This window comes from Hippopotamus amphibius, chromosome 9 (genome assembly GCF_030028045.1).
Source record: "Hippopotamus amphibius kiboko isolate mHipAmp2 chromosome 9, mHipAmp2.hap2, whole genome shotgun sequence".
Taxonomy (NCBI): domain Eukaryota; kingdom Metazoa; phylum Chordata; class Mammalia; order Artiodactyla; family Hippopotamidae; genus Hippopotamus; species Hippopotamus amphibius.
Window position 1 is genome coordinate 53,730,728 of NC_080194.1, and position 15,369 is coordinate 53,746,096.

General features: G+C 31.4%; 1 pseudogene; it reads left to right on the forward strand.

The window, feature by feature from the left end:
* Positions 1–880: 880 nt before the first annotated feature.
* Positions 881–1,483, forward strand: LOC130860884 (40S ribosomal protein S7-like; annotated as a pseudogene).
* Positions 1,484–15,369: the final 13,886 nt, after the last annotated feature.

Sequence of the window (15,369 nt, forward strand, 5' to 3'; positions counted from 1 at the left end):
ATGGGAGGATATAATACAGGAAAGAACCAGGAGGATCTGAGCCCAAAGTCTAGGCCCATAACTAGTATTTCTACGAATCTTGGAACCTTGCTCCAGGGTCTGACTTTCAATTCTATTAAGATTTCTGACCTGTTTCACTCACTTAGATGAAGTGCCCTGATTGGAAACAAGTCTTTTTTTTTTTCATTCTGATATTCTGACTTCTTATTGCTAGACTTTATAGGCTCCTACATATATATTTAAGATTAAATCTATGCTATTTTGTTTCTTAATACCTAGGTGTATGGAGAATGATCAAAACATATTCTATTAACAAAGAAGGCTTTTCATCAGATATCACGACATTTCAAGGAATAAATACAGAAGGAAAATGAATTGGGTGATTTACAGAATGCTTGCAGTCACATTGGTCTATAAGAATTTGTATATATAAATATATATGTATATATAATTATACAAAATATTCATATTTTATTTTTTAAGAAAACATCCCAGAGATACATATCAATTAGGAAATATAATTTTTAAATCTTTATTTTCATTCTAGTAGATTTTTGTGATTGAATAATATATTAAAGGAGAGGAATTTAGAAATTCGTCCTGAGTCCAAAACAATCTTAAATAAATCTTTTATAAAGCATGGACACTACTAGAGAATAATTCAACATTGACAGTGACATGTACCAAATAGTTTAACATCAGAAAATACACATTTAGAAGTTTGAAAAGTTAAAATACAGGTATATAATTAAGTAAAGTCTGTGGAATGTATATAGTACCTATTGTTTCCTCTCTTGAATGATTAGTTTCTGTATCTCTGTTGGTTTTGTTTTATTTTAGTTTAAATAAATTGAATTAAAAAAAAAAAAAAAAACTACTCATGGGTCTTCCTAAACCTATTAATGTTGGCAGCGGCAAGGTCCAGGCCACGTTCAGTTCCAGTATGAAGGCCAATGGTGAGAAGCCAGATGAGTTCATCAGGCATCTCCCAGGCCCTCCTGGAGCTGGAGATGAACTCGGACCTCAAGGCCCACCTGCGGGACCTGAACATCACGGCCACCAAGGAAACTGAAGTTGGTGGTGGTCGGAAAACTATCATAATCTTTGTTCCTGTTCCTCAACTGAAACTTTTCCAGAAAATCCAGGTCCGGCTAGTGCGCGAGTTGGAGAAGAAGTTCAGCGGGATGCACGTCGTCTTTACCTCTTGGAGGAGAATTCTGCCTAAGCCAACTCGAAAAAGCCATACAAAAAAGTAAGCAAAAGTGTCCCAGGAGCTGCACTCTGACAGCCATGCATGATGACATCCTGGAGGACTTGGTTTTCTCAAGTGAGATTGTGGGCAAGAGAATCCCCTTGAAGCTGGATGGCAGTTGACTCATAAAGGTTCATTTGGATAAATCGCAGCAGAACAATATTTTCTGGTGTCTGTAAGAAGCTCACAGGCAAGGATGTTAATTTCGAATTTCCAGAATTTCATTTGTAAACAAAAATGACTAAATAAAATATTATTTACAATTAAAAAAAAAACTACTGATAAACAAAAATGGTCTCTGGGCTAAATTAAACCCCAAGTGACATATTCTTACCAGTTTCTTAGCCCATGCATGGCCCAGGAAAGAAGGCACAGATACAAGTAGTGCAATATCTTCATTAATATTAAAATATATATTTTTAAATTTTCAGGTTCAGATTTAAGGAATATTCACTTAATACCTACTATATGCCAGGCCCTCCCATATGCATTTCATATGCACATGATAGGGAAGGAAAAAGTAATAAATTCTGTAGAAAAACCTTTAATACACAGTGTTATGTGCTTATTACAACTTTGAAACCTCCTGAGCTTTCAATGGAGTATATATTGACCCTTCGTTCTTTGAATCACAGTTTTATTTAAGCCTTCAGAAGATTATGTAAATGTTTAACAATTCTGATCAGAAGTTGTAGAAGTTCTGTTCTAAGAAGAGAGGTAATGATGTTTGAAAAGCTTAATATTAACAATAAAAAGCTACTATATTCTGAAAAAAAAAGGATAGCACCTCTCCTGTATGTCTTTCAAAAAGAAAGAAAACAAACTGTTAAAATGACTGCAATCAATTGAGTTTGTAAAACACTTACATCAATCCAAAACAATTTGATCTTCATGAGTTTTGCCCATTAAGACAGGTAGGAGTGAAGGAAAACATTTTTAAACCAAACATGAAATATGTATTTAATTCATTGAGCTTTCTGACTTAAATGCAGATAATGTATTGGTGTAAATCACTATTGTTCAGCATATAAGGAATATTTAATGATGAACTTTCAGTATGATCTTTTTTTCTTTATGGCAAAAAGTGTTTATGTTAGAGCAAATAAAGGACATGCTTAACTACACTGAAATGCAAAAAGGATAGGGCACAATGCATGAATATAAGTGTACACACACATGCAACCATGCCTCCTGAATTTATAGAACATTATCAGTGAAACTGTTGTAGTTGTATCTATACATTATGTCTGTAATATATAAACATTTATTAGTTTTCAATAAAATAAACTCCCATCTACATATTTGTTTCCTTTTGCATAGATGCATCAGATATTAATATTTACTTAGTTTAATAATACCTCAATAAAAAGCAAATATATTATCTTTGTATATCTTAATCATCTGTTAATAGAAAAAAAAATGCTGCATTATTTTGTTGTTACGGCTGCTGACTTTTTCTTATTTTATCATGATACCAAATCAATCTTCTCTTCAAAGACACATTACCTTACACCTGCTCTGCCCTAAATTGTTTATCAAAATGGCATTGTCATGTCTTAAGTATATCCTTAGCACATTTCGCTAAATTCTATACCATTCTCATTAAGCTCACTCTTTAAAAAATTCTAACATATTAGAAAGATGACCAATAAGGAGAGTAAATAAAGAAGTAACTTATTGAAATATGTAAGAGTTTTTTAAATGGATGAAGAATAATGATGACATATATGACGTAAGAGAGAGTGTAGTTTAGAGGTTCAGAAAGTGGGTTATAGAAACAGGCTACTTAGTTTCAAAGACTGACTGTTTTACTTGTCACTGCATCTCAGTATTTTCCCCTGTAAGATGGTTATCATATCCCATGTCTTATAGGTTTGTAAGGATTCAATAAATTTGTATGCCTAAAACACTTAGTAAAGCACCTGGTACGTTGTAAGAACTGAAATACTACTGAGTGTTTTCACTATCTTTCCCAGCTTTATTAAGATATAATTGACAGATAAAATTGTATATATTTTAGATTACAATATGATGATTTAATAAATTATGAAATCATTATCATAATGCAGTTAATTAACACATCTGTCACCTCAGATATTTACCATTTTTTTAGTACACTTAAGATCTACTCTCAGCAACTTTCAATTATACAAAATTATTAATTATAGTCACCATGCTGTACAGTTGATTTCTCAGAACTTACTCATCATATAGCTGAAAGTTTGTACTCTTTGACCAACATCTCCTCATTTCCCCTACCCTTAGCTCCCTGGCAACCACCTACTACTCTGTTTCTACAATATAGACATTTTTAGATTCCACATATAAGTGAGATCATACAGTTTGTTTCTTCCAGTGTCTGGGTTATTTAACTTAGTAAAAGCCCCTTTAGGTCCATCCATACTGCTGGAAATGGCAAGATTTCAGCTTTTTTATGGCTGAATAATACATATAGTTATATATATAATTATATATATTATGAATTATGTATATATATATTATATACACATTTATACATATGTGTGTGTGTATAGTTTCTGTATCCATTCATCCATAGGTGAATACTTAGTTTATTCCATATTTTTGCTATTGCATATAATGTTGCAATGAGTATGGGGATGCATATATCTTCTTCAAGTTTGTGTCTTAGTTTTCTTAGGAAAAATACAGAAGTAGGATTGTTGTATCATATGGCAGTTGTACTTTTAATTTTTTGAGAAACCTTCATACTGTTTTCTATTGTGGCTGCACCAATTTACATTCCTATTATACAGGGGTTCCCTTTTCTCCACATCCTCACCAACACTTGAAATTCCTTGTCTTTTTGATAATATTAATTTTAACAAATGTGAGGTAATACCTTATTGTGGTTTGACTTACATTTTCCTGATGATTAATGATGTAGAACATCTTTTCATGTGACTGTAAGACATTTGTGTGACTCCTTTGGAAAATTCAAATCTGCCAATTTTTTAATTGGATTGTATGATTTTTACTATTGAGTTGTATGAATTCTTTATATATTTTAGATATTAACCCAACCCCTTATCAGATATATGATTTGAAAATATTTTCCTCTATTCTGTGGGTTTTTTTTTTTTTTTTTTTTGCTATGCAGAAGCTTCTAGTTTGATGTGGTCCCACTTGTTTATCTTTGCTTTTATTGTCAAATCCAAAAAATAATTGCTAAGATCAATATCAAGGAGGTTTGCTCCTATGTTTTCTCCTAGGACCTTTATGATTTTTAGATCTCACATTCAAGTATTTAATTCATTTTGAGTTAATACTTTTGTGTGGTGTAAGGTAGTGGTCTAGTTTCATTCTTTTGCATGTGGCTGTCCGATTTTCCCAACAGGACTTATTGAAGAGAATGTCCTTTCCTTGTTGTATAATTTTGGCAATTTTGTCATAAATTTATTGACCATAGATGTATGGGTTTATTTCTGGGTTGTGTTTTATGTTCCATCGTTCTATGTGTCTGTTTTAACTATTATAGATTTGTAATAGAGTTAGAGATCAGGGAGCATAATGCCTTCGGCTTTGTCCTTTCTCAAGATTGCTTTGGCTATGCTGGGTCTTTGGAGCCATACAAATTTTAGGATTGTTTGTTTTATTTCTGTGAAAAATGCCATTGGAATTTTGATATGGATTGCATTGAATCTGCATGTTGCTTTTTTTAATTTGATGTAGTTCATATATTAATTTTTTATTGTTTGAAGAAACAAAGTTAAATAATACTTAGTTCTTATTCCCAGTAACAGTTGGAAAATAAGATAGATTAAAAACAAATACATATGTTTATATTTTTAAGTTCTATGATAAAGATACATTCAGGATGATGATAAGAAAGATCAGAGTAGGAGGCTTAACATAGAGTTGTTGGCAGGTGTTAAAGGCTTAACAAATGTATGGTGAATGAAAGAGATAATTATGTAAGATGAGTGCTAATGGTCAATAGAAGTTACCAGGGCAAAAATTGTGTTATGAATATTCATAGGTACAGTGAATGTGTGAAGACATGAAAGTATGAGAAGAACATAAGATGAATGATAAATAGAAAGTATCTCACTGTAACTAGGGTTTAGGGATGAAGAGGGAAGGAGTATGTAAAGACAATATCAAAGACAGAAGGAACAGCCAGGTATTAAATTGAGTCCATGTATTTGCCCAGTACTGTGCAATATAATTATTAGAAAATTCTCTCATTATTAGAGCAATATCAGATGCTCACAGAATCAAGGGGAAAATGAAGAATCAAAACTGGAAAATAGACAGAAACTAAAACTGATATTCAAGGCCAAAATGAAGGAAAAATAACCTATTCATTTTAAGAAGAAAAATTCTGTTTAGTGTGCTGTCAGTATTGTAGGACATATAGAACACACTACCATTGATAGACAGTGCTGCTGTTTTCTCAGGGTGTTTAAACAATGATTTAACCCTTTGTTCCCTGCTTTAAATTTAAAGCCACAGGTGTGACTGGCTATTTAATAGAGTCTAATTCTCATAACTGGGCTCTAATGACCAGGTGTGGAAGAAAGAAAATAGCCCTACTTTAGCTGTTGTGGGAGATAGAACATTTTAACTCAATATTTCCAACAAATGTGGATTCTTCACAAAATCATGGTAACTAGAGAGTCAAATTTGTAACAAAAATTAATTAAAGACTTTCTAAGGAGTTCATGCTTTTTACCAAAAAAAAAAAAAAAAAAAAAAAGTCACAGGAATATTTTAGGCATGGAAGTAACGTGATTACATTTATAATCTAAAATGTCTATTTGAATACTATTGTTGATAATATACTGGAGGGAAGCAGAAAAGAAAGTATAATGACAAATAAATTAAGAGACTCTTGAAGTAATCCAAGTAAGAAAAGACATGAAATAAAGGTAGTAGACATGGGGAAGAGATGTTATTGACATGGAATAAATAGAATGTTAGATTTTAGAGCAATGGGTAGGATTTCAAGGTTTCAGGTATGGCTTCTAGATTTCTGATTTGAAAAGGAACATTAAGATTGGCTTAACATCCCAAACTCAATTAATGTAATATGCCATCTTAGGAGAATAAAGGAATAGTCACATGATCATCTCAAAAGATGTAGAAAAAGCACTTGAGATAATTCAGTCCCTACCCTTATTGTTAAAAACAAAGCAAAAATAGAGGAAAACTTTATTGACATGATAAAAGGCATTTATGAAAAAATGTGAAAGGCTACAAAACTGTGAAAGGCTGAATTTTTGCTGCCAAGATGAGGAATAAGATAAGGATGTCCATTCTCAGCACTTACAGTAAATGTTAGACTAGATGCTCTAACTAGACAAGAAAAAAATAAAATTAAAGGTATCACAATCAGAAAAGAGAAAGTAAAGGAATATTTATTTACAGATTACATGACACTATATGTATAAAATCCCAAGGAATTCACTTAGCAACTTTTAGAACTAGTGAGTTCAAAGGGATTTTAGATCCAAGATCAATATAAAAATTCAACTATATTTTTATACACTTGCAATAATTAATTTGAAAATAATATTAAGGAAACAAGATATTTGCAATACCATAAAAATAGCATTGATAAAATACTTAGGAAAACATTTAAAAAATAAATGTAATGTTTGCACATTAAAATATACAGTACATTGTTAAAAGAAACTAAAGAAAACCTAAATATATGGGGACACATAGCATATCATCGACCAGAGGTATTAATATTGTTAAGGTAGCAATAATCCCCAGATTGATCTACAGATTCAAACAATCTCCATCAAAATCCCAGCTGGTTTCTTCAGAAATTAACAAGAGGATCTTAAAATTCAAATGAAAATTCAAGGAACCCAGGAGAGCTTAAACAATCTTGATATAGAACAAATTTGGAGTACTCAAATTTTCTGATTTCAAAACCTACTACAAATTTACAGCAAAATCAAGATAGTGTGGTAATAACATAAGAGTAGACATATGAATTTAAACTCCAGAAATAAACCCTTGCATTTACGGTCAGTTGACTTGACTTTTGGCAAAAGTTCCAAGACAATTCAGTGAGGGAAAGAATAATCTTTTCAACAAGTAGTCCTGGACAGCTAGAAATCCACATTAAAAAAAAAAATAAATACCTACTCTATACTGTATACAAAAATTAACTTAAAATGGATTACATATAAGACTTAAAACTATACAAATCTTGGAAGAAAACACATACTGTATGCATGTGAACTTGGACTAGATAACAGTTTCTTAGAATACACTAAAAGCACAAGCAGTAACAGCAAAAAGATAAACTGGACTTCAACAAAATTAAAAGCTTTTGTGCCTCAAAGGATACCATTGAGAAAGTAAAAATACCCATAAAATTATTTGAAAATCATATATCTGATAAGGGGTTTGTGTTTGGAATATGTAAAGAACTCTTCAAGTTCAATAATAAAAAATAATACATATGAAAATAAGAATATTATCTGAATAGACAATGTTCAAAAGAAGCTATGGAAAAGGTCAACAATCACAGGAAAAACATTTAACATTGTTATTCATCAGGGAAATGCAGGTCAAAACCACAATGAGATACCACTTCACAACCACTAGCATGACTGTATTCACAAGACAAATAATAAGTCTTGTGAGAGTGTGAAGAAATTGGAACCATCATACACTGTTTGTGGGAAAATAAAATGGTACATTTATTTTGGAAACAGTCTAGCAGTCCTCAGAATATTAAACATACAATTACCATATGACTCAGTAATTCCACTCACTGCTAGGTATACAACCCAAAGAAATGAAATCTATGTCCACATAAATCTTGTGAATATTTTGTATCGAATACATGATTATTCGTGGTCATAATAGTCTAAAAGTGAAAATGATCCAAATGTCCATGAACTAATGAATGGATAAATAAAACATGGTGTATTCATAAAACAGCATATTATTGGTACCAAGGGCTGGACAGGGGAAGGGAGGCACGAAGGGAATGATGAGTAACTATGATGACTATAGAATTTGGGGGGTGAGGGATTATGAAAATGTTCTGAAATACATTGTAGTGAGAATAGCACAAAGTTGTGAATATACTAAAACAATGGAATTATACACTTACAAATACACAAATTTGATATATTTTAATATATCTCAATAAAGATATTTTTTAAAGATTTATAATTCAGAGATGGATAACTCAGAGTTAGAATCTGGGAACACATGCTCCAGAGAAGGCTGCTGCAAGTCTGCTATCTAAAATTCAGTTAACATTTAGTGCTTTATACCTAACACAATTAATGTGAGAAAATAATTTTTATTGGTAGACTGGAGTAAATTGTTAATCGGCATTGTTTGTGTTAGAAAGAAATTCTTACTTGTGATGTAGATTAACTAAAAATAATTTAGTGATAGTATTAGTCTTACATGAACATGTGGGAAAATTCTTATGAGGCCTACAGACAATTACCTAAATGAAACCTAAATGTTCCTGTGCCCAAATATTCCTTTAAGAGGTTTTCTTATTGCCTGTTGCAGAGTAGAGGCAAATTCAATAATTGGTTGAATTTGCCTTGTAAATGTTATCATTTCTTCCTTAAATAAACATTTCTTATAAATCCTGAAAGGGTCTGTGATCCTAAAAGGGTAAAGAACTAATAGATATTTCTTCAATAGATGGCTGACATATGAGGGCAGAATTTGTTTTGAGATTTGCTTTCATTACATTTTGTTCTGACATTGCAGAATAGCAACGCACTTCAGTACCACTTGAAGGTAATCACTGTCTACCAAAAATAAACTAAGTTGTACATAGCAGAACTAGTTTGGGTTTATACCCACAGATAGGAGAAAACTGATTTGAAGACTGAAGGAATTAATTGAGATAATGATGAAATGCAGGAAGGGTTTGCTTTAAAATCCAAGAGACAGATTGAGAAGGTGCGGAATGTGATTATGAACAGGTCAGCAAAATAAGATCTAAAATATCTTTGTCTGGTTTAAAACTAAAAGAGTATTGATGCATAAGACACCTGTAATTTTTCAAGATACATAATTTTCATTATTTTCCATAATAAAAATCTTATGCCAATAGGTCTTTTTCTCTCTCAAGTTTTCTACTCTTAAAATTCTGTATCCTTTAGTTTTAACTTTATTTAAATTAAGACTGAATTAAAATATGTGAAGTTTATGATCTTGAATTCTACATTGTAAAGAGGCCTTTACATTATGGTATCAAAGATCTCTAATGCCAAAGAATTAAAATATGTTATCTAGACCAGTCTAAGCAACATTATTTGGCCAAATGCTGCTAAAAGGGTATTCCTGATCTGTTTTAAAGGAACCTAGAATTTGATATCAGAAACATCTTTCTTAATGAATCAGTCACTTCACAGGATCAAAATAACAGACAAGCTGGTTTTCAAATTTTGGAAAATGTTTTTCAATATGCACAATTAAAAAAGCAATTAATTCTAAATTAAATTTTATCTTATTTTTTTGTATAATCTCACTAAGAGTTTAATGGGACTCTTGACTCAAAATGTATTTATATATATGAACTGGAATGAAAAAGTATGAAGAGGATGCAAAAATTACTCAATTTTTGAGTCTCATCATGAATAGAGTGATACAGTGAGGTTGTGAGATGTTGAAAGATCACACAAAGACACTCCACTCAGTTCTTAAGTTTACAAATGTATGACTTTAGAGAGGTCATTTACTTGCCCAATCTCAGTTTTATCATCTGGTAGTGATATTTGGATAATAAAAAACATGATAATTTTGCAGGATAAAATTGATTCAGCTCAGCCATTTGCAACTCTTTAATGCTGATTTTATATTCATATCAGAGAACTGCCTGTTCTGATGTTGGCAATCTAATTTAAAATGCTTCAGCATAGAAAGCATTGCATTATATGTGTTTTAGATTAATTTCAGCTATATTCTAGGAAGAGTCAAATATACTAACCAAAACTTTATGATCAGAGTGGTCAGCAAGCTTTTACCAGAAAGTCCAAAGAGAGGGTTGTTAGAAGTACTTGTCTTTATCTCCTTTGAATATACCTGCTAACTTCATTTATTATAGAAAGGGTCTCATTGGTAAATAGGGGGCTGTGTCAAAAATCTTTTAGGAAATGGGTTAAAATATTTTGGATATAACCTTCATTCTTGAACAAAGTATAAGAATCTTTCATAACTCTTTTTTAACTTCCACATTGGTGCCTGATGTTGGATTCCTAAACTACCATGTGCTCAGAGGCTGCCAATTGCCAATAGAATTCTGCATCCAGTACCTTCTTGATCTGCCTCTTCTTAATCTTCCACTGAGTGTGATCAGTTGCTTAAAATGACAGATACATGAGATGTACCTGAGGCAACAGAGCAGATTATATGACCATTTTGTGTCTGCTTTCTAAAAAATGTTTGTGTAGATGAATTTAGTATAAGATTTCCTTTTATAATAAGTTGAAAGCAAACATATGGAGGAAACTCAACTTACATCTGTATCTGAACCTAATATCTGTGTCTTATCAAACAGGTCTGCCTAAGTCAGTTCTCGATTTGATCGCAATGAATACAAATTATTTCACAATATTTTTGTTTCCCACAACATTATTAGATCTGTAATTTCAAGAAACATGTTTTCAGTCATTTTTGTAACTCCAGTATCTAGTATAGCACCAGACACAGAACAGAATTTCTGATGATGTTTGTTTTGGATTGAATGGGTTTATTGTTGCCTATGCAGAGAATGAGAAATAATTTGATTTTCTGTGAAACAAAATATGCAATAATAATAAAATGATAAATATAATAGAGTATCTAATATATAACAGATCTTCTTTGGGATTTTTCCAGTTATTTTGTTATTTGTTCTTCATCCCCACCACCTTCTCTCCCCATCTAATTTAGATGTTATATTTAAATAAATTTGAGAGCTATATTGCTTAGATTCAAATATCAGTGTATCTGATTCCCAAAACTATGTTCTAATCCTTTGTTCTTAATTCTCCTTTTCCAATTTTGTTAATAATTAAATAAAGTGCCACCAAATTACCCAACTGTCTCAATACGAAGGGTATAGCTACAAGAAGATTCTTTTCTTTCCCTGTTCATTTTCCTAACTGTATCATTTTAACCTATCTCTTACCCAATGGGCAGCAGAGAATTTGATGACATCTTGAGCATATTCCATAAATTCACATCAATTTAAATTATTAAAAGTTCATCCAGTTGTAAACTCCAAAATGATATCTGATTCTCAAAACTTGTCCACCCCAACACACACAATCTATTTGCTCAACTTGTTGCTTCAGTACCTGAAGAGGGAAAGAGGATGTGGGATGTTTTTCTACTCTGCTTTCTTCCTTCTAGGAATGCAAGTGTGGTACTTGAACTGGTCCTGGCTTAATACCACTCTAGGCAGTTTTAAAGTCAACTCCTCTGGTGCCTGTATTGGAAGCTTGGAGACAGGTGAAAAAATAAAAATGGGTCTTTCATTAAACAATTAAGTTGATCATTGATCACGTTGCTTCTCTGGTTACTGTTAATGGACCATTGTCCTCTAGGTAGAATACAGAAATAGTTTTCTTTGAGGAAGAAGTTGGACTACTTGTAGAATGTCCAGCTTTGTATCAAACCCTTTCAGTACACTTTGAGTCCTGACACAGATAGTACACTTTTCAATAGTCTCCTTGTACAGCTGCTAACTTTCTAAATGGAAAATTAACACATATATACTCTCACATCCTTTCCATGCCAATAGATAGTCTTATGAGCTACTCGCTTGCCATAATGTATCTGCATTCTTTTAAAAAAAGTATTCTATTTCTCAAATGAATATTATATCTGTGATCCAAGTTAGATGTCCATGCAAAAATCCAGCAGAAAAAAAAAATGTCAATCTGATTTTCACTGGCACTGGCAATATCTACTAGTAGTATTGTTGAAGTCTCCCTGTTTTACCTTTAGCCTAAGACAGACAAAGTGGAGAAGAGAGAGGCAGAGAACTCCCTTTTGGACTACAGCTCAAGATTCTTTTAAAGACTTTTGTTTGAATAATGTTTGGGATTATCAGACTGTGTACAATCACCTCTGAATGAGCATTAAGGGAGGTGTCTGGAACCAGTTTATTGTAGCTTTTACAATATCTCTATAAAATGAGATGTATAAGATCTCATTTCATTTTTTTTTTCAGGTTTAGGCTATAATTGACAATTGTGGGACAAGAGAAATAATCCCTCCATACATTATCTTGCATATGTATACAAATGGTAATATGTAAGATGAATTTTAAGTAACATAGATGAACATTTTTAAATTCATAATGTTGCTATATCCATTTTAATGCAGATGAAAGTAACCATAACTGGTATAGAAAACTCATGATTTCATAGACACTATAGCTTAGAATGAACCTAACTTTTAAAAAATAATTGACTTAATTTCAATTTTTAAAAATTGTTAAGAAAATGTTAATAGAGGTATAATTAAAAGTTACAAAAATTATAAGGATGGCATATGAATAAATAAAGGCCAATATCCCACAAGTCTCTTTTAAAATAACCCCCCCCCCCAAAAAACATTATGTTTTCCATTAGGGAAATAAGGCACTTGAGCTACCACATTTTTAATTAGGCAAACCGTAAACATGTTATCTGCAAATTGAAGTTGTAAATGCATCCTCATTTTTTTAGTGAGACTAGAGTCATAGTATCTGGTAATTTTGATGATCCAATATCTCAGGTTATCACTAAACAATTTTTCTCTTGCAAATCAATTATAACAGAGATAAAGTGTAAAATGTTATTTTTAAGTTAAAAAAATCTTTCAATTAAAAATATTAAGTAATTTTTACAGGTTATGACCAGTAACTCAAAACTTAGTAATGTGGTATCATCTTAATTTTTACAAAGATTCAAGTGCACTTATAAATGTAATAACAGACATTCATGGGTTATCTCTGATATGCACAGCATAACTCTTGACACTCTGAAAATACAAGCATAATAACACAGGGTGTTTGCCATCAAAGGTGTTTATAATCTTATAGGGGAAAGAGACAAGATTAATAAAATGGTATAAATGAATGAAAAGTGGGATTACAGAGGGCTTATTGTAACTAAAATGGACAAACAGAACACTAATACTATTATATGTTTTGTATTTACCTTCCGTTCCAAGAAAATGATTGACATGAGACACATCTGCCTTTTGTGTAAACACATATGATGTAAAAGAATCTAAAAAGCTACAGCAAAAATAAACTGACTTGAGCTTGAGAATGGCTTAATATGAGGGTATGTGGCTTAGAATGACACAGAGGATTATGAGACCACTGGCTTCAGGAATTCACACAGATGTCACACAGAAAGAAAATATCAGACTTGTTCTTTCTGTATCAGAACCAGTGGATGGGTATGAGAAGTTCATGAACATTTTTAATAGTACTAGATCTTCCCTGAAACATAATTTTCTGTTTTGGGAAAGTAATGAATTCTTTATCAGAAGTAGATTCAAATGGAGGACAAATGACCACAGAAGCATGGGAACAACGTTGCTGGGATGCTATGAGCATCAGATAAGAGTGTGGTCCTAATGACCTCTAAAAGTCTATTCATATTTTGGTGTTATAATATCTCATTAGTACAGCAGATAAAAGAAACTAAAATATTTGCATAAGGAGTTCTTGTACATATTTGTCTCTGGAATATAGATTGATATGTGTCCCAGCCTAATAGTACCAAAATAAGCCCTTTTTGAATGCAAATAATTATGACTTAAATGAAAATAATCACGACTTAAGTACTTTAGACAAAATAATAAAGAATGAATGTGGAGGTTTAATTTTATAGGGAAGTATATATAAGTATAGGGAAGTGAATATAAGTATATGTGTATATTACACTCATGCATACATATTCCATGGGATTAGGAAAATACTGCCCCATGAAGCAACTTCTGGGCTATTTGGCCACACACCTAGATATGAATATTCATGCCAATTTAGTCAGAACCCTTGATAAATCTAAAGTTGAGTTCAAAATAAATTTAAAAATCTCCATGAAGAATATAAAGTTGTAGTACAGTGTGTGACAGTTTTTATTTAAGGATCATAAAGAAAAATTATGTTAAAAGCCATTTTGTGAGTTTTATAAACCAGAGGAAGGAAACCTTTCTGGCAAAGGTATCTATCTCAATGAATCTTAAAAGTAATTTTAAAATAAATTTACTGCAGCCAAAAGAGAACGAGATGAATGTCAGAAAACCAACTGTGTGATGTATAATGAGTAAGGAATAATGATGCCAGATTATGCTGAAGTATTAAAATAAGAATTTTATATGAATAACTCTCATGAGAATGTAAAATTAGATTAATACTATGGGAATAAATAGAAGTGGATTGGGGTACTTGTTTAGCCTGTAGATGGGGACTTACAGTAAAGACAGAGACGTTTATAATGTCATAAATGAACTTCCTAAACTCTGATTTGTTAAAATGCATTTAAAAACAATGATTAAAATGTATGCTGTACATCAGAAGTACAATGGGCTTAACCATTTTGTGGAAGGATATAGAAATAAAAGGAATTAAAATTTTTCTTTCTATCAAATAAATCTTACTGAGTTAAAGACTAAGGGATTTCTTAATTTGACATAAATTCTCCTCTTCGTTATGCAATTTAATTTTGTTCAGAAATCTATTTGTTATTATCATACGCAGAGTAGACACAAGTATTTGTTGTAAAAATAATTGGATGAGTGAATTAATGAATCATTAAATAATAACTTTTTTTTAAAACTGCTGATATTGATGTTCTGTATTTTGCTTATATCCCTAGAAAGATGTCAAGTTGTTATTTTATTTTTATTTAATTTTATTTTTATATAATTTTATTTGTTTTAGTCTGAATTGGTGCACATTAGTAACAGTTAAGAGTTATAAACCAGTAAAATTTTTGAAACTATAAATTATTATTATCATTTATAGTCTTTATGCTATGTAAATGCACAAAGAATAGTCTTTCAAATATATTTACTAAAATATTCCAGTTACATATTTCTTTAATAAGTATTATTGAACAGTTTATTTACTGCAAAATGCTATAGCATGAACTATAGAGTTCATGAGAGATCAA